At 40.7% G+C, this 17,433-nt stretch overlaps 1 protein-coding gene across 1 annotated transcript in view; it reads left to right on the top strand.

The window, feature by feature from the left end:
- The first annotated feature begins 1,462 nt into the window (after positions 1-1,462).
- Positions 1,463-17,433, top strand: part of PTPN3 (protein tyrosine phosphatase non-receptor type 3) — a 115,994-nt gene continuing 100,023 nt past the window's right edge. The window contains exon 1 of the mRNA XM_027715750.2: positions 1,463-1,533. The gene's annotated coding sequence lies outside the window, so the exon portion shown is untranslated. The remainder of the gene's footprint in view (positions 1,534-17,433) is intronic.

Here is a 17,433-nt window from a genome sequence, read left to right as displayed (position 1 = left end):
TCCTGTCTTCACTAGAGCTGATGCCTTCAAGTTACTTTCCCTAAACTAGCCAACAACGTGGCATACAGAGGAATGGCTCACTACAGGAGCAGCAAAGATCAAGCAGATGGCAAGAGCTAAGATGGATTTTGGAAAGCCCCATCTTCACTGCAGGCATATTTATACTATTTAATGTAGTATTTAGGGACAGAGGTCCCTAAATTAAGCTTGAACAGGTAATTTGAAAATTGAATCAACAGAGTTATGCCAAGGAATGGTCTGATATGCTTTTCTCTGCCTTATCTCTGTGGGTTTTGTTCTGAATCTGTGTCTCTTGCAGGGAGCTCTCCCTGCTCCCATCCCTGCGTTTGTGTTAACAGAGATGGCTGAGGGCAGGGACCATAATAGATCAGGAAAACACCACCTAAGCTTCACACAGGTTTGGAGAGTTTTTCTGTATACTTTTACCCAGACTGTTTCATTGGTCCCATTTACAGTCGCATTAGCACAACTGCGCCATAAGGCTAGGAACAAGCATCTGGAAATGCCTTTAACCGGCTTTGCCGCTGAAGAAAGCATTGCTTGGCCATTGAGGTATCCTGCTTCAGCTAATTAGCTCTGCTGAAAGGCTCAGCTAATTAGCATGGGTGTAGAGTTGCTCTGACACAGTTACTCCGCTTGCAAGACCTGACCTAATCCCGCCGCACGGCGCTGAAGCACTAGTGCCCTGTGAGAAGTAGGGAAGCGAGAAGGAAGCAGGAGGCACGACGTGCATCCCCATGCCTTGAGGACCTCAGCCTCGGCCTCGCCGGCGGCCAGACCTGCCCAGCTCCCTTCAAGAGGAGCGAGCGGGCGGGTTGTGCAATAAATTGCTGGCTGTGGTGACACTTGGCATCTCTCTGTGTCGGCCCCGTTATTAAGCCCGACCATAGCACGACTGAACACCGCTTCTTCGTTCCCTCTCAGGGTCCGTCAGGCGGCGAAGGCAGGCTGTGCCAAGCTCGTGCCAGCCTCTGGAGCCGGGCACAACAACTCCTCGTGCCCCGGCCCAGGAGTAGCTGCCGGCAGGGACCCGGGCGGGACCGGGTCCGCCACGGCCGTGCGGGGACAGGTGGCCGCGGGACGGGAAAGGGGGTGAGGGAACAGCCCCCAGTCCAGCCGTCCGGGGGAACCCCGCTCCCGTTCTCCCTCACGGAAGCGGCGGAAAGAGCCGAAGGCGTCCGAGTGGAGCCGAAGCGGGGAGCAGCGCCGGGGGCACGGACGGCGGCGGGGCCCGGCCGGTCGCTCCCTCCGCGAGGGGGCGAGCGCGGGCGGGCGGGCGCGCTCCCCGCCGCCCCTCCTCGCCCCACCCCGCCCCGCCGCGCCCCGCCCGCCCAGCTCAGGCGCAGGAGCCGGAGCCAGAGCCGGCGGCGGGAGTGGGATCGGCTCTGTGGTCCCGGGCTCCGCACCTGCTCTCCTCGGTCCGCACGGTGGCGGCGGCCGCGACGGCCGTGACGGCCTTCTGCGCCCCCTGGGGCAGCGGGGCGGCGGCGGCGGCGCGGGGCGGCGCGGCAGGTACCGGGCTGGGCGGCGGCAGCGGCGCGGGGCACGGGGAAAAGTTGGCGCCGCCGGGGCGCCTCGGGGAGGCGGGGGCGGTGGTGCCGCCGGGGCCGCCCCCGCACCTCTCTCCTCCTCTTGCTCCTCGGCCGGGCGGGCAGCTGGCCCCGCGGTGGTGCCTGGCTGCCCGCCGGTCCCGCGGGAGAGCGGGGGCGAGCGCAGCTCCCGGCGGCTGGCGGGGCTGGGGCGGGGGAAAGCGGGCGGGAAGGTGCGCGGCGGTGCCGGGCTGGGTGTCAGCCTGGGTGTCAGCCTGTAGCGCACCGTGCCGTGCTGGCCCCTCGGGGCGCGGCGCAGCTCCGCTCCGCGTTGTCCCTCCGTGTTCTGTTTCCCTCCGCGCCTGGCGCGCTGGGCGTCGGGCACCGTCGGGCCTCGAGGGAGGGGAGGGGGAAGGTTCTGTCCCGTCCCCGTTGAACCCTGCGCTTGCTTTTGCTGACTGCTACTGTAGGGCGATTTCAGCTCCTTCCCTCAGACAACCTTTTTTTTCCCTGCAAATCGTTGTCGGAGCACCTGGCTTGAGAGTTCTTTCGAGCCCGTCCGAGCACCGAGTGCCTCGGGCGGGTTTCGGAGAGGAGCGCTGCGGGCGCAGAGCGCCCGTGCCCGGACGGACGGGGTGTGCCAAGAGACCAGAAGCCAATAGCTCGGAGCTAACTAGTCTGTGGTACTGTATCAGCAGCTGCCTCACCACAAAGGCTGCCGGGGCTCCACAGCGGTTACTTTTCAGCACTGTGGGTGCTTGGTGGAGATACATTGGAGATTTTTGTATCTGTAATCGATCTAAGTTATATATAATCTATCCATATATGTGAAGTGTGACAATTAGTTGCTTCATCGATGGTGTGGAACAGATGCAGCAGTAGTAAAATATGATACTTCTTTTAATATAAAATTCCCATTCATCTTGCCGCGTTTCCCGTTTCCTTTCTTGACTGAGCCTATCTGAAGTAATTAGTCAGTCTCTCCTTCTGTTTCTCCTTGCTTTCCTTTCTTTCAAAGATACAGTTGGGATTTTTTTGTTTTCCCTCCTAGGATCGTTGCTTCCCTTGTGGCTTTACAGCCTGTCACACAAATTGCTACTGCTGTAATACTTCTGTTACAGAAATCAGAACAATTTAGTGCCTTGATACTATTAAATATTTGTACTGCTACTTTGATAATCCAAAGCTGAGTTTTTAGTAGAAATATAGAATAATATTGCTGAAGCGCTAATTTTGCATAATATTGCATTGAAAGATTATTTATATAAAGTGCATTTAGATGTCTGGAATACCTATCTAGCTTTGGAGAGGAGCTGCACTTTCACTTCTTTTTTTTATCTCAATTTATCTGAAACTAATCTGTACAAGAAACAAATTGTCCCTATTACCTGGACAAGTTTGATCATGAGGGAAACCGTTAGCAAACAGGAGTGTGGGGAAGAAAGGTCTGTTTAATTACCATAGCTGGATAAACTTGCTAATGAAATACAAATGCTAAATTTTTACGATGCTGACATTCTTTGGTAATGTCTTGTGGCAAAAATGTCTTGATAGGTTGGTGACGAATACAGAGTACCTTTTTGTTTTCTAGTTCATAAGAAAAAATATCATATTCCACATAGTTCTAAGGACACTTAACAGAACAGCTCATTTGAAGAACCAACTTGTGATAAGACTGATTTTGTTTCATTAAACACTCTAATATTGCTGGCAGTAGATTCCTGGAAGAACTCTTAACACTTGTCGTCTCTCTTGTGATTTAATAAGCATTTCTAATGTGTCCATGATCACCTTTTTTTATTTGTACATTCTAAGACTGGGATGGTTAGTTCATGATTTCAGAACATAGGTTTGGGTAATATTGCAGTGACATGTTTTACTGTACAATACTTAGCTCTGTACCTCCCTGCTTCCAAAATACTAGTAGTACAAAGTAAGGTACTAATAAAACTATAGTTAACTTTCTGGATATGCTATTAAATTTTAAAACTCTATGATTGCTTCTTAATTATCAATTTATATTATTGATGTAGTCTTAATACGGCAGGTAATAACAAAGAAGCTAGTGGTAGTAGCATCACCTTCTTGCATATGTTTATGACTTATCACGTGATAAATCCTGTTTTTACCCAATCTTTAAATTGAATTTCATTCAATCTGAGTCTAAAATATAAACTAATTTCTAAAGATCTTGGGTGGACTTTTTTTAATAGTAGTATTGTAGCAGAGGTGGTTTTCCATACTTTTCTAAGCTTTGACCTACTTTTTGTACTGGTGGGTAAAGGATAGCTTTACATAGACACTGAGAGAGTAACCTTACATAGGCACAACACCAAAAGTGTTGTGCACAGAAGTCATTAATGTTAAATTCTCCGACGTGGACTAAATGCAGGTACAGTGAGCAGTTCTTCTATTTTGTCACTTTGTGTGTTCACCAGTAATATTTGTCATGCTGGCATCTAGGCATAGGGATAATTGTTCATTAAAAATCAATCAGTTAAAATTAAACTGTAGTTAATTGGTGACGAGGACCATAGTTACCAATCACATTGTCTTAGATATGGCAAATGTTCATTGTAAGTTCTATAGAAACCTTGTGGTGTGGGTTTGATTTTGGTTGGGGTTTTTTTGTTCATTTTTTGAATGAAAATCATGTTCCATAAGCTTTACAACTGAACCTGAGAACTGGTTTCTGTCAGAGCCAACACTGTGTGGTCATCTACTGAAAAGTTTGCACTAAAGTGGAGAAGTGCGAGAGCAACATTTTTCAGTTGTTTCCCCAAAACCATAGTATGAGTATACTAAGCAAAATTATTTATTTCACTTTCTCCTTGTATTAGTTTGTGTTAGTCTGTAGTATTTGTTTCTCTTATCTTCTGGCTACCTATGTGTAGCAGTGCAATGAATATTTTTTCCTATGGTATTGAGTGCATGACGTTAGTCAGGAAGAGGGATTTGGCACAGCATTGATGAGCACCCATAGCTCTGATGCTTGAGCTCCCAGAGAGTTGGGTACCTTGGGCTAGAGCATGGGATGACTCACTTGAATAGAAATCAATCAACAAGTAATTCCAGGCTAGGGAAGTGTCAGTATCAGCTAAAAACTCTGCCTGCATTTTTGTTTTGGTGTTGGGTTCTTTTCATGAGCTATAGTGTTTTCTTGTTATCAAGGCCTAAAAATCAGAAGATGTGTATGGTCTTATCTCACAACAACTGTGAATTAATGGGATGTAAACTATTCTTCTGTCAAGGTGTTTACTGAGGGGAAAGAGCAGGCACACAGGCAGTTGGAGTAGAGTAACAAATGTGCTGCAAGTTTCATCCTGACTTACCTTCGGATAATTTATTCTAATCTCCCCATGCCCTAAGATACTATTGCCTTCAATCAGCATGTACTGAACCTCACCGAGTTCTTATTTCTATTATTAGCATTGTAATATGAAACTTAGTCACGTGTCCAGTGTGGGACTTTGTGTTCCTTCTCCTTCTTCTTTTCATATCCCTGCAAAGAAAATGCTTCATGAAATGCTGTGAAATCAGATAATATAGAAAACACTCTCTAGTAGATTGCTTTATAAGGCTTTTCTTGGTCCTAATTTTTCTTCCTATTGAGAAACTACATTCACAATCTTGAAAAGCCTTCTCCCTAAGGAAAACACTGATACTTCTGTATATAATTTAGTTTCTTGAGCTGTGCTGAAATCACTGTGATGCTGAAGTCTGGTCATGCTTGTCTGCTAGGTTTTGGTTTACATTTCTAAACTTGAGTAATGGCAACAAAAGTTTCCCATCTTCTGGGCCAGGAAGAATCAAGAGACTTCAAAACCTTGTAGGTTCTTGGTGCATTGCTGTACTGTTGTTCATCTGGTGAGTCCCACACGCTCTTGGCTTGTAAGTTAGAGCTGTGCAAGCAAAATATGGACTCTGGGCATACATTTGGAATACAGATAATCCATCTGATACTCCTCAGCAAGATGTGAAGTATTTTTTAATCAGTTTTCAGGAAAAAATTGGAGAAGATACAAGCGGAAATGTATCTGCCTTTTCACTGATCTTAGAGTTCCTCTGGTTTTGACTGGCACACTTCCATAGTTCTAGGGCCTTCTTGTCTCACATCATCTTACTATCTCATATCAGCATGTATCTTCATCCAATAACAATACCTCTCCTTTTAATAAATGTAGTTCTTCTTTCCAAGAATCTTCACCGTTGGTTTAACAGGAGAGTATATCACTGTGTAAGGGATGTGATGGATCTCTGCAGGCTGGAGGTCCCTTTGTCTGAACCAGCACATTATCCTAATTGCCTTTTTTAAAATGAAAATCATTAGGAGTGGGCTAATCTGATGGGTTTCTCTGACTAGATTCCCTCTGTTCAACTTTTGCAAATGTCTGTGCAATATGAAGATTACAGAACATTACACAAGTAAAGCAGTTCTACAAACAAAACAGAAATCACAGAAACAGTGAAGCTTGCACATGCTACAGGCCTATGTTAATCTGCCATATTGACTGTAATTTTATCACTTCCCTCTCTTGGCAAGTTTAGGTTTGATACAAGTACAGCAACACACATGTTAAGGAGAGAGAGAGGGAGTGTCCCAAGCTTTGAATTAAAACTAAAAACCCTGCTGAGGAAACTGTGTTTGTCAGAATTCAGAACTGAGAGGAGCTTTTCGAGATAAGTGATCTTACTCTGTTTTCTAGCAGAAGGCATGTGGGGCTTTCTGAAAGGTGGTATTTTGCCAGAAGTGTAACAGGTACTTTTACTTGCATCACAGAGTAGAAATATAGCCAAGGTAATATGTCGCACGCTTGCTTGTATTGACCGAGTCAATTAGTGTGTTTCAAGAGATAATGTAGTAACCCTTGTAACAGCCACCTACTCTTTGTCAACAACTAGCTTTTATCTTACTGATTTGAGCGAGTGGCCTGTGCACTCTGAAATTGGTTAGATAGTTATTCTTAGTCAATACTGTATAGTATTAAGGTAAAACTTTAAAGTCATAGGGTTCTCTTGTATTTGTTTTTAGAATTTTCCCACTAACCTTTACTGATGTTGCTCATAGAAATTAATGAAAAATGAAGCAAAAGCCAATCCTGAATTGAAACCTGTACATGTGTGTTATCACAGTGGGTGGTAAAATTTTACAGAGGATTCCAGAGATTTTTCATTATTCAAGGTGAAAATAAAATCAATATGTTTTTAAATTATCTCCAAGAAGAGGAAAACTGAATGTACAGAAAGTGATTTCAAACTACTTTGTCTTCTATTGTAATGTAATATAAAACTAATTGTGTACTCTTTGAGTTCACATAAGTTTTCAAACAGGCTAAAAGGTTTCATTTCTGAAATATTCAGGTGGATAAGACTCTTATGTTTTCTGAAAGAGAAATAGTGGTAAAATTGGTGTGAAATCATAAAATGCTTTGGCCTCTGTAGTTGGCAAATGCCATTTCAATGGTTTTATGGCAGCTGATTTTAGTGATTCTGAAAAATACCAGTAGTACTAACCAAGGTGTGTGCCACAACAGCATGGTTAAAGATCAAATAAAACATGCCATGTGCACAAATAAGATTTTGTATTTCAAGAAGCAAAACGCTCATTTTCTTTCCAAGTAATTTATCATTTACGTTATCAATGACATCTTTTTCTCTTTTTTAACCTAAACAAGACTTTAAAAGGTAGCTTAAGAGAAAGAGCAGCTGTAAGCAGCTGAAATCAACAGTGAAGTATTTCACTACCAAGTCAAATGCTGTTTTGTTTGTAATTTAAAGTATGAAGGTAGTTAAGATTTGACATCTTGTTCATTGATTTCCTGCTATCCTCTCCCTCCACCCCCAGACAGATTTTAATCTGGCGTGTGTAGTGTTATGGAAAGCAAGCGGTTCATAACACCAAACTGTGATGAGTAACCATGGCTATTTCCCTAGCAAGTTACGTGCTACAGTTACGCTCTGTGGAATGACGCATTTTATGAATCAAAGCTGGGAGCCTGAGCTGTGACTTGCATACATGTGGGATTTTGTACTGTAGTGTTGTTCTTGTGTTGTTTTGCCTACAATGCTGTGAGTATAGATCCTATTGTTCAACATGGGATGTACCCCAGGGATTGGTCTGAGTATGCAGAGGTCTGATCTCTGCTCTTTCACTCAGTTTTGGTGCGTTCTTTTTTAAAGCTTTTTATCCAAAGTATTGGATGTACGTGCAGTTGGCTTCTATTTCCGTATCTTTGTCAGTATAAATGCTTTTGCTAATTTTTGTGATTTTTCTGGGTTTGTTTTTTTTTTTTTTCATGTTCTTGCATAGATGGGGAGGGACTGCACCTCTGGAACTATAATGGTGTAGGCAGAGGCACAGATTTTGGTTATAGGCAAATGTGGACATGTACCTGAAGTTAAGCACATGCAAGATTTTTTTTTTTTTTTGATTGCTGTGGTTGCTTCAATGCTAGTTGTTTGTCTGTAAGAAAGCAGCTTCTTGAATGTGTTGCTGATATTCTAAATAACACATTAAAAATCTCTAGCCTGTAGATAAAGCAGATTGTACTTTGGTCAAGTTGAAGATCAGCTAGCGCATGTTAAAGTACAGCTTCCCTTATCTTCACATTGTTGTTTCAGAATATGTCAGTCCATGTTCACTATAGGAAAGAACTAGGTTGCTCGAGCAACCTAGTGAGCAGAAGTTATCCTGATTGGCTTTCAGAGGTTGTTATAAGATGGGATTATTTCTAGTTTTTGCATATTATTCTAGCCATATATATATATATCAGGATATCAGTAAAGATTTATTAATGCACTTTGGAAACTCGTTTAAACAAAATTCATCCAACACCCTGGCCCAACTGTGTGCGTTAACCTCATAGTTATGGTATAGTTCAAACTTTTATCATGTCCCTGGTATCTTATTTTTAGGTTCAGTGTGTCAATGGATTGTGTTAATTGTCAGAAGACTGTAAGGAGATAAAGTTATTAAACTCTGATAGTTTCCTCTTTCATGTAGCGCCATCTAGACTACTGTTGTTCGATTAAGGTTTCCCACCCCTGCCTATGCCTGACTCAGTGTTAAGTCTTGATTCTCTCAATTCGTGAATTAGTGCAGTTATTTATTAGAACCATCCATCTATTAGTGATAGGGTAAGCTCAGGTGCAATTTTGGTCTCTGTTCTGCCCCTTGCCCCTTTCAACTACGACTTTCTCAGATGCCTAAAAAAGATGTCACAATTTTCACTTGATAGAAACCCATTGGTGAACTTTGTTTTGGGTAGAGAGTAAGCTACTCTCAAAATCATCTTGTTCATTATTCTATTAATAATTACTTTGAAAAGAGATTGTGTCTTTTGGGAAGACTTTACAGAAAGATCCTATTTTTTCATGAACATAAACCTTTCTATCTTCACAGTATGATTCTGTAATTATAGTTTATTTAGTCTGAAAAAGTCACTAAGAATTTAATTGTGTGTGAGTTTGACTACCTAGTTAAAAAACTTAAATTGTCCATGTATTTAATAAAACTACTTTAAAAACACAATAGTAGAACAAGACAACATAAGCTGCTCATCAAAATATGCATGCAGCATTTGGTGTCTGTTTCTTAGAATATTGAAAGCCAGTGATACAATTACAAATGTTTGTTTGCAATTTATAATTGTGGAGAATTGTTTGGGGGGGGGAATCAATATTTTCTGGTTTACTCCAAATGTAGAGGCAATTTGAGGTATCATTGAGAAAAATCAGATTTTTAAATATTGGGCAACTCTTAATCTGTGAAAATACTTGTGATACTGTACTTTGAGTATATCAAATTAACAGTAACTTTTAATAAGATTGCACCAAAGTGTAGGGTTTTATATGTGCAGCCATGATGGAGGTTTTTTATTCTTCTTACTTTCAGATTTGTTTGACTTTAGCAAGCCAGTAGTTCTTTGAGGTAGTTGCCAGAAAGTTTCACAAGCTGTGGGAATTTCTGTGGGACCACACCAGTCAGGGAACACTGCTGATGTGGCAAGAAACCAAAATTCCCTGACATATTTCAGTAAATACTCTTGTAGTAAAGCTGAACTCCCCAGCAATAGTCTTGTAGTAAAGCAGCTGTCTTAATTATAGCTTTCCATTCATTAAATTAAATGGTTTTTAAGTTTATTCTCCAGCTTTGGTTATGTATGCTTCCTATTCATATTGAAAATGCACACCTGGAGAAAAAGATAGCTATCTGAAGGAAGCTGGTGATTTGGCACTTGGGATCTGAAAGGTTTCCGGGATTAAGGGTAACACAGTGGTTTTTTGTTAACTAGGAAGTGATACAGTGTTTAATAATAGGAAAGGTTGCGGGTTGGTTTTTTTTTTTTTCTTTTTGTCTTATGACTTTTCTGAGCAGATATGACTTTATTATTTTTCAGATATATATTTAATCTTTCAATTAATTCATGTCCTGATATGTGTTACCTTTGGTCAAATAACTGATGAAACATGTGAGTGTCCTGTTACTATTCCATTACAGAGCACTGAACTGACCGACAGCATTCTGCTTCTAGCCAGTGCACTGTGTATATCAAGTAGTAGCTCCCTGAAATGAATTGGGGACATCATACTTTTGTTGTAGCTGGTTACATAGGCTTGAAACATCACAGTAAGTTGTTTCTCCTTGTCAGTATGAACAGAACACAATTACAGAGTTGTTTAAAATCTGTGGTAAACTGATAAACACTGTTTATTACACGCGAACATGTATCGCCTTTGGGTCCTGAGATAGCAGTACATTTGATTTTACAGTAAGTGTCACTTACTTAACTATACTTAATTTCTAAATAGTTTTATCTGACTTCTGAGCCATCAAAGGTTTTTGGTAATCAGGCAATGATGCAGTGAAATATGGAGCTGGGCATATTCAGAATAGACCTAGTAATTCCTAGATATTAGAAAAATTTTTTTCACAGAGAGTGTTGTCAAGCTTTGGAACAGGCTGTCCAGGGAAGTGGTGGAGTCACCATCCCGGGAGGTATTTAAAAGATGTGTAGATGTGGCATTTAGGGACATGGTGTGGTGGTGGACTTGTCAGTGGTGGATTAATGGTTGAACTCAATGATCTTAGTGATCTTTTCCAATCTAAATGACTCTATGATTCTAACAGAGGTAATTCATCACTAGAATAACTTGCTGTTATTTGTGTTGACTTTTTGATTCTGAAAACATGATATAAATAATGTTTCTTAAAAAACCCCGTCCATCTTTTTGTAGCAAAAGGATTGTAGAGGAGTTGTGATTGTTTTATATAGGAAACCAACCTTACTCATAATGTGTTACCCATTTTCCTCAGCTTACGAAGGAGGACTCTGACCCTTCATTAAAAGAAGTTTTGAAGGATAATATACTTTTCGAACAGAATCTGCAGAGAGTAGTTAATGAATTGAACTGTGGTCTTAAAAGTGAGCCTCTAGAATCTGATGTGTTGAGGTCTAAAGTTAGCTCTGCCATCAAGTACTCTCAAGAGAGGGAGATTCTGTTACTATTATCAGTTACAACCTCTGTAACTTGTTAACCAGCGCGGACTATGTTAGAATGACTTGGGAGTAGTGTCATGTTGTGTGCTACAGTCATCCTTGTTTGTTTGTTGTGGTTTTGTTTTTTGTTTTTTTGAGGTTTGTTTTCTGATTATCCAGGAAGTAAATCTTTCCCAGTATAAAACAACTGGCTTAAAATTTCTCTCTTGAGTGTCAAAGCAAGCAGACAAAGACAATTATAAGCTGTGGAAAGTGGATATGAAGAAAATAAATCTGAATGTTGCTTAGTCTACCAAGAGTCCAACACTGTAGCTTTATTATCAACTCATTTACCAAAGTAAAAGTAGCCTTTTTTTTTTTTTTGGTCCTGTGTTTGTCCCTCTGCTTTCTGTTCCCCTCCCCCCCCCGCCAACATTTATAAACAGAACACATTAACAGAAACACAAAACTTGATTTCATCTCCTCCACTGCTTACCATAGAATCATTGAATGGTTTGGATTGGAAGAGATGTTAAAGATCATCAAGTTCCAACCCCTATGGTGTGGGCAGGGACACCTTCCTTTAGACCAGGTTACTCAAAGCCCCATCCAGCCTGGCCTTGAACACTTTCAGGAATGGGGCATCCACACCATCTTAGGACAACCTATGCCACCAGTGCCTCATCACCCCCACAGTAAAGAATTTTACCCTAATATCTAATCTGAATCTACCCTCTCCGAGCTTAAAGCCATTTCTCCTTGTCCTGTCACTGTGTGCCCTTATAAAAAGTCTCGCTCCATCTTTCTTGTAGACTCCTTTTAGGGACTAAAGAGCTTAGTTTACTTAATTAAGTAAAATTACTTTTAAGCCCAAGATAACATGCTTATCCTTATAACTTTCTCTACAACAGTGAATTGTAGGCCTAATGTTGCAGAAGATCTGATGAAAGTGTTCACGTAGGTGTCACCTCAGTTGTGTGGATGGTCACAACACTGGATCAGTCCTGTGTGTGTCAATAGTCCTCAGCTGTCACATGCACTCACCTAGAATTGTGTAATGGCCTCTCTTGCTTAGAGGTGGCTCTCAGCCCACTACTTGAAGCACATTTGCTTTCCTTTTCTGGCACTGAGGAGAAAAACTGGCTTTACAACCATTTATATGCTATAAGGCAAAGTTGAACTCTTAACGTGGGTAATAAAAAAAGCCTGTTTTACTGGATTGATTAGCTGGCAACTTCAAGGCAATTTGCAAATGTGCCTCTTGCCAGCAGATATGGTCAGACTGTGAGAAGCCTGGCTTTATTAGTGTCCTTCATTTCCATCCATTGAGATCCCTTTTGGCAGTTGATGTGTGACAAGTAAACGAGGTGCAAGTTTCTGTTTCTTCCATACCTTGATGTGCTGTCAGGTGATCTGAAACAACATTGGATCAAATGAACACTCAACTCCTGAGTTTTGTTGTCCAAAGAGTGTGCTGGCTGTCCGTCTCTGCACCGGTAATGTCTGATTCTGTCTTTTAGTTTCAACACATTTTATATGTATAACGTCTTAAAGACCTTAAGCTGTGAACTATGTGAAAATGTTAGTGCCTGCCCTAAGGATAGGGCTTCTGTGAGAAGATCAGCAGATGTATATATTGCTTTGAGCACAGCGTAGTGAGTGAGCAGGTGCTTGACTTATGTTCAGTCACTGACTATGTTGCCTCGGTCTGCAGAGGAATGTGTGGGACTTACAGAGGCTTGGGATCTGGGAGAAGAAGGGAAGGGCTCAGGCTTGGAGAGGTGGCAGCCTAGGATCCTAAGAGATAAGAGTAGTAGTATGTGCATGATCAGAGGCATGCTGGGATGCCTGTGTGACTCAGTAGGACAGTGGATGATGCCAGAGATAGCCACCAAAAGGGATTACTGAAAGATTACCAAGTTATTCAGTAATAAATATTGAATTTAGGCAGTTACATCTACTATAAGCTGCAGTTACTTGAAATATATATTCTGCAGACATTACTTTCTATTATTCTGCTTTTATTTAGAGGAGGCTTATGTTGTTTATTTTTTTTCATTTTGTTTGTGGTTTGGGGGTTGTCGTTGTTGTTGTTTGGGTTTTTTGTTTTGTTTTGGGGTTTTTTTTTTTGTTCGTTTGTTTTTAATTAGATGCCTGCATATCGGGAAGAATAATCTTTGCCTTGAGAACTATTAAACTCTGGAATAGATTGACTAGAGAAGTGGTGAAGTCTTTCTTGCTGGAAGTATTCAAGGTTTGACCCAATGGGACCTTGTAAAATCTATTTTAAAGCCCTACTTTCAAGAAGAGTTATACTAGATGATCTCCAGAGGTCCCTTTCAACCTAGATTTTTCTATGATTCTGTGATTTAGGTCATATATAGCCATGCTTTTCTAATATATTGGTCATATTATAATGAAAATTATATTAATCTTGTTAAAATAAAATATATTTTTTATTTTGAAAATAAATGTGAAAAATAAGTTAGTCCACCAATGCAATAATATTGCCAACACGCAATGATAGCCTTATTAAAGGAGTTTACATTATTGTTCTATATTAGAGAAATAGCTATAATACTGATACTCAGTTACTTTTATTTATATGAGAGCAGAAAGAGCTCTCAGCGAGGTTGCATCCTATAAGGATTTTGCTTGATGTACACCATGCTGCCTGAGTAGTGTTTTAAACTAGTGTTTAAAACCCTAGTTCCAAACATAATCAGAAAGCATTTGATTATTAGTACCAAATACATTTTCCCCCTTTATTATGGGTTGTATGTAAATGATGATTGCCTGAATAAAGAAGATTTTATGGCTGAGTGCATGTTGTGTGTGTATACAGAGCAAATGTAATATATATATCTTATATGTTTCTTACAGAACAAATTGAGCATGTTAAGAGAAACTTAAAAATGATGGAGATACATGTTTCAAGACACTTTGAAGTAGACATATCCTGGTTTTGGTTGTTTAGGTTTATTTTGGGAATTTTTAAAGTTTGTTTATCTGTTTATTTTCCAAAATGACCAGCTGTAGTGGTTGGCCTTCCTGGTGTAAGTCTTTTTGGCTTTGTCCCAGCAGTTCATTGTAGAAATCATTAAAAAGTCAATTTAATCTTTTGACATTTGCTGTATGACATTCCAAACTAGCTTTTCAAATCTTGCCAGAGAAATTCTGCTGTCTACTGGCTCAGGAAATAATCCTAAGATCTGTGTTAGCATGGTGATGTCTGCCTGTATATTATGTGAAGTCAATACAGTACTGCAGAAAACCTAAAAATTTAGATCTGGCTTTCAGAATGGAATGTGAGTATCTCCTACTGGAGATAACAGAATCCTGTAAGCTACTTCATTGGAAAGTATACTAAATATTCAAACCCTTATGTGTTAACCTGTGACCAACTTGCATATAAAATTAGGTGTAGGGACTACTTGCTTTATTTATGATTTAGGTAGAATTTATGTAGCAGCTTTTGGGCACTGTTTTAAATGCTTAACTGTGCAATTGAAATGGAGCACATATATATGGATATACTTTATAATCCTGTTTTAGAATGACTCCTTGTCCCTTACGTCTGGATTTGGCTGTTGCTCTCAGGCTCTTTTTTTTTTGTCCTCTTTCATTAAGGGGAAACCATGACAGTTGTCTTAGCTAATATAATAAAAGCATTTCAGCAGGGAAAAACCCAGTTACAAGGTCAGCATTTCTCCACGTGAAAACTTTCTATTTTTTTACCTGGTGTTGCTATTGATTTTTGTTTGCTTGTTTAAATTATTTAATATCTTTATTTTTCTTTGTATTGAGATTAACACTACCTTTTTTTTCCCGTGGCACTTAACTATTTTAGGACCTGTTCTTGCAGTGGAGAGCAAGGTGTTTCCATTGTGCTTGCCTGCAAGAAGAGATGTTTGATGTAGATGTTTCTTTTCTTCTGTGACTCCTTAGCATAATTGCAACTGTCACAGACCATGTTCAAACAGGTAACACTACTTCAGGCACTGGTGTGCTGCAACCTTTCTGTATGGATAGCTAGATTTATAATTAACTACTATTTGCACAGTTACAAATATAATTATTTAGCCAACAGCTTTCCTTGACAGCCCAGGGAAAGAAGGGGGGAAAGATCCTCAAATAGACTAGCCCTAAAATAAAGGAGTTGGTGGTTTGAAATGCCTGCTAGCAGCAGTGAGTCCATTTCCTCAAGGCAGGCAGCCCACAGGCTTCGCCTAGAGTTTGTTCTGGGTGATGAGGCAGTGAACCTGCTGTGTTAGCACACCTTGCAGGTGCTCGGGAAACACCATCTCTTGGCGTTGTTCATGAGCCTGCTGCTCGGGCCCTGATGCGGAGTTATGGCCTCTTGGTTAATGAGTTGCTTGAACATCCGTGTTCACATTTAGTGGCAGCAGCATGGAGTAGTCTGACAGTGTTGCACTGTGGCAGCAGTGTAGGCAGAGGTGTTCTAGGGTTTGGGGCCACTGGAGCCACTCTTTTGGGGAGCGGGGGCAGGGGAGTGTCCAGCACTGCCAGAGTTCTCTTCCTAACTCCGCTTTCAAGCCTAGTTTGTGGTCCACTTTTTGAGGTTTGCGTGGGTGAAAACCAGAGGAAAGTAGCCAGCCTGCATTTTGAATAATAACATGGACCTGAGGAGTTGGCCTGCAAGTGTTGAAAGTGAATGATGGCAAAATATTTTACACTGTGGCAGGTCAAACCTTTATCTTTTTATAAAACAAGAAGTTAAGACCTGTATTTAGGGGTAGTAGTGCGTGTCCAGCAGAGAAATTAATGTGTGTAGTGGTCACTGTTAGCTGTCTATACAGTAAGTGTTTGAGTTATGCTGGAGAAAAAGGTGACAAATTCAGCAGTAAGAGAATGCCAGACAGTTGAATGAGATGCATCCAACTCCTCACCCAGCTGTGTAGATAACATTGTTCGAGACTGGCTGGGACTAAAAAGCAGTGCTGTCAAGGAAACACTTCAGACTCAGCATGAAATCATACTGTCTAACATTTATGAAGGGAAACCCACAAGAGATACTGAAACTTCAAAGGGCATTTAAAAAAATCAACCCCCCCTCCACTCACTTGACCCAAATAACTCCCAAACTACCAAAACAAACAAACAAACAAACAAACAAAAAACCCCAAAGCCATGGTAATTGACAGTCTAGCCTCTCCACTTTTTTTTTTTTATTGGTGCTAATAGGAATTTGTAGAGGTCCTAAATACTTTTTACTTTTTTGTCTGGCACTGATCTAGTTCCTTAGGAATGAAATTCATTAATTGTTTTAAAGATACCAGATAACTCTCCTCCATTACCTTATCTAATTTTTTCATCCTCTAGTCTCTGCATTGTTGTCATACTCTTGTTACAGTTTGCTTTTATTCATCCAGTACTTGTTTTCATGTTTGATCTTCTGCTTATTCTCCTTGAAACCCCCTATATTCTTCAGAGCCTGCATTAATTGCTGATTCAATTAGCCTTATCAGTTCTGATTTATTTTTACATTTGAATATTATCTGATACAATGCTTTTGAAATTTATGGAAAGGGGAGTCCTTTCTTCATGAATGCAATAAGAAATGAACTAGGAGGCATTCTCTTTGTGATTTTTTCCTCAAGGTTTTGAACTGCTTCCCAGCCAGAGCTCTGCTGTGAAGTTCTCTCAGACTTCCCTTCCAAACATGCTGCTGTGATTTACTTTGGCTGCTTTGTGTTTGCTGGCTCAGGGTAGGCAGCCAGGCTATCATTGCATTCAGTACCCAACAAAACTCTTCTACCACTTATTCTGTGTAGTCTTGAAAATTTAATTCTTTGAAAGAATTCTGTTCATGTCATATTGCTTCAAAAGGGGTACTGTATGCTGCTGCATGAATTTAACCTGCTTGAAGGTTATTTCAATTGTTTATCAATTTTGGTGAAGTTTTGGCTAGCTTTGGCAGTTAATTCCCAGTATATGCTGAAACTGAACCCCTGTCCTATTTTTGCAAGGAACAAACTTGCTTAGGTGAAATTCTAAGTTTAAGTAGTAGTAGGACAGTGTATGTGGTGTAGGCCAGAATTTGTACTTTGATTCCAAAGATCAGGTGGGGGTTGAGAGCATTCAGCATGTGTAAATATTGATGTCACATTCAGAAAGCTCTTGTGGGCAAGCAGAACACATACCTGGTCATGACAAGGTACATTTTGCACTAGGAAAGCAATTAAGATTAAATAAACTAAGCTGAGTATTTTTATTTAGGTGTAATTTAGGGTAGGCAATCTGGAGTAGGGGTCATTACCTTTGTTACTGATTACATAAGCTTAAATATTAGAGATCTATGTAAAGGTTTAGCTAATAACATTCAAAATCAAGTTGTTAATCTACTTTATTCAGTTACTAAGGTAAAATAAGCTTGATGACAT

The sequence above is a fragment of the Pipra filicauda genome, unplaced genomic scaffold (genome assembly GCF_003945595.2).
Source record: "Pipra filicauda isolate LSUMZ 115617 unplaced genomic scaffold, ASM394559v2 scaffold331_size1881853_pilon, whole genome shotgun sequence".
NCBI lineage: Eukaryota > Metazoa > Chordata > Aves > Passeriformes > Pipridae > Pipra > Pipra filicauda.
The sequence above is the reverse complement of the archived record's forward strand: the minus strand, read 5'-3'. Positions and strand labels throughout refer to the sequence as shown.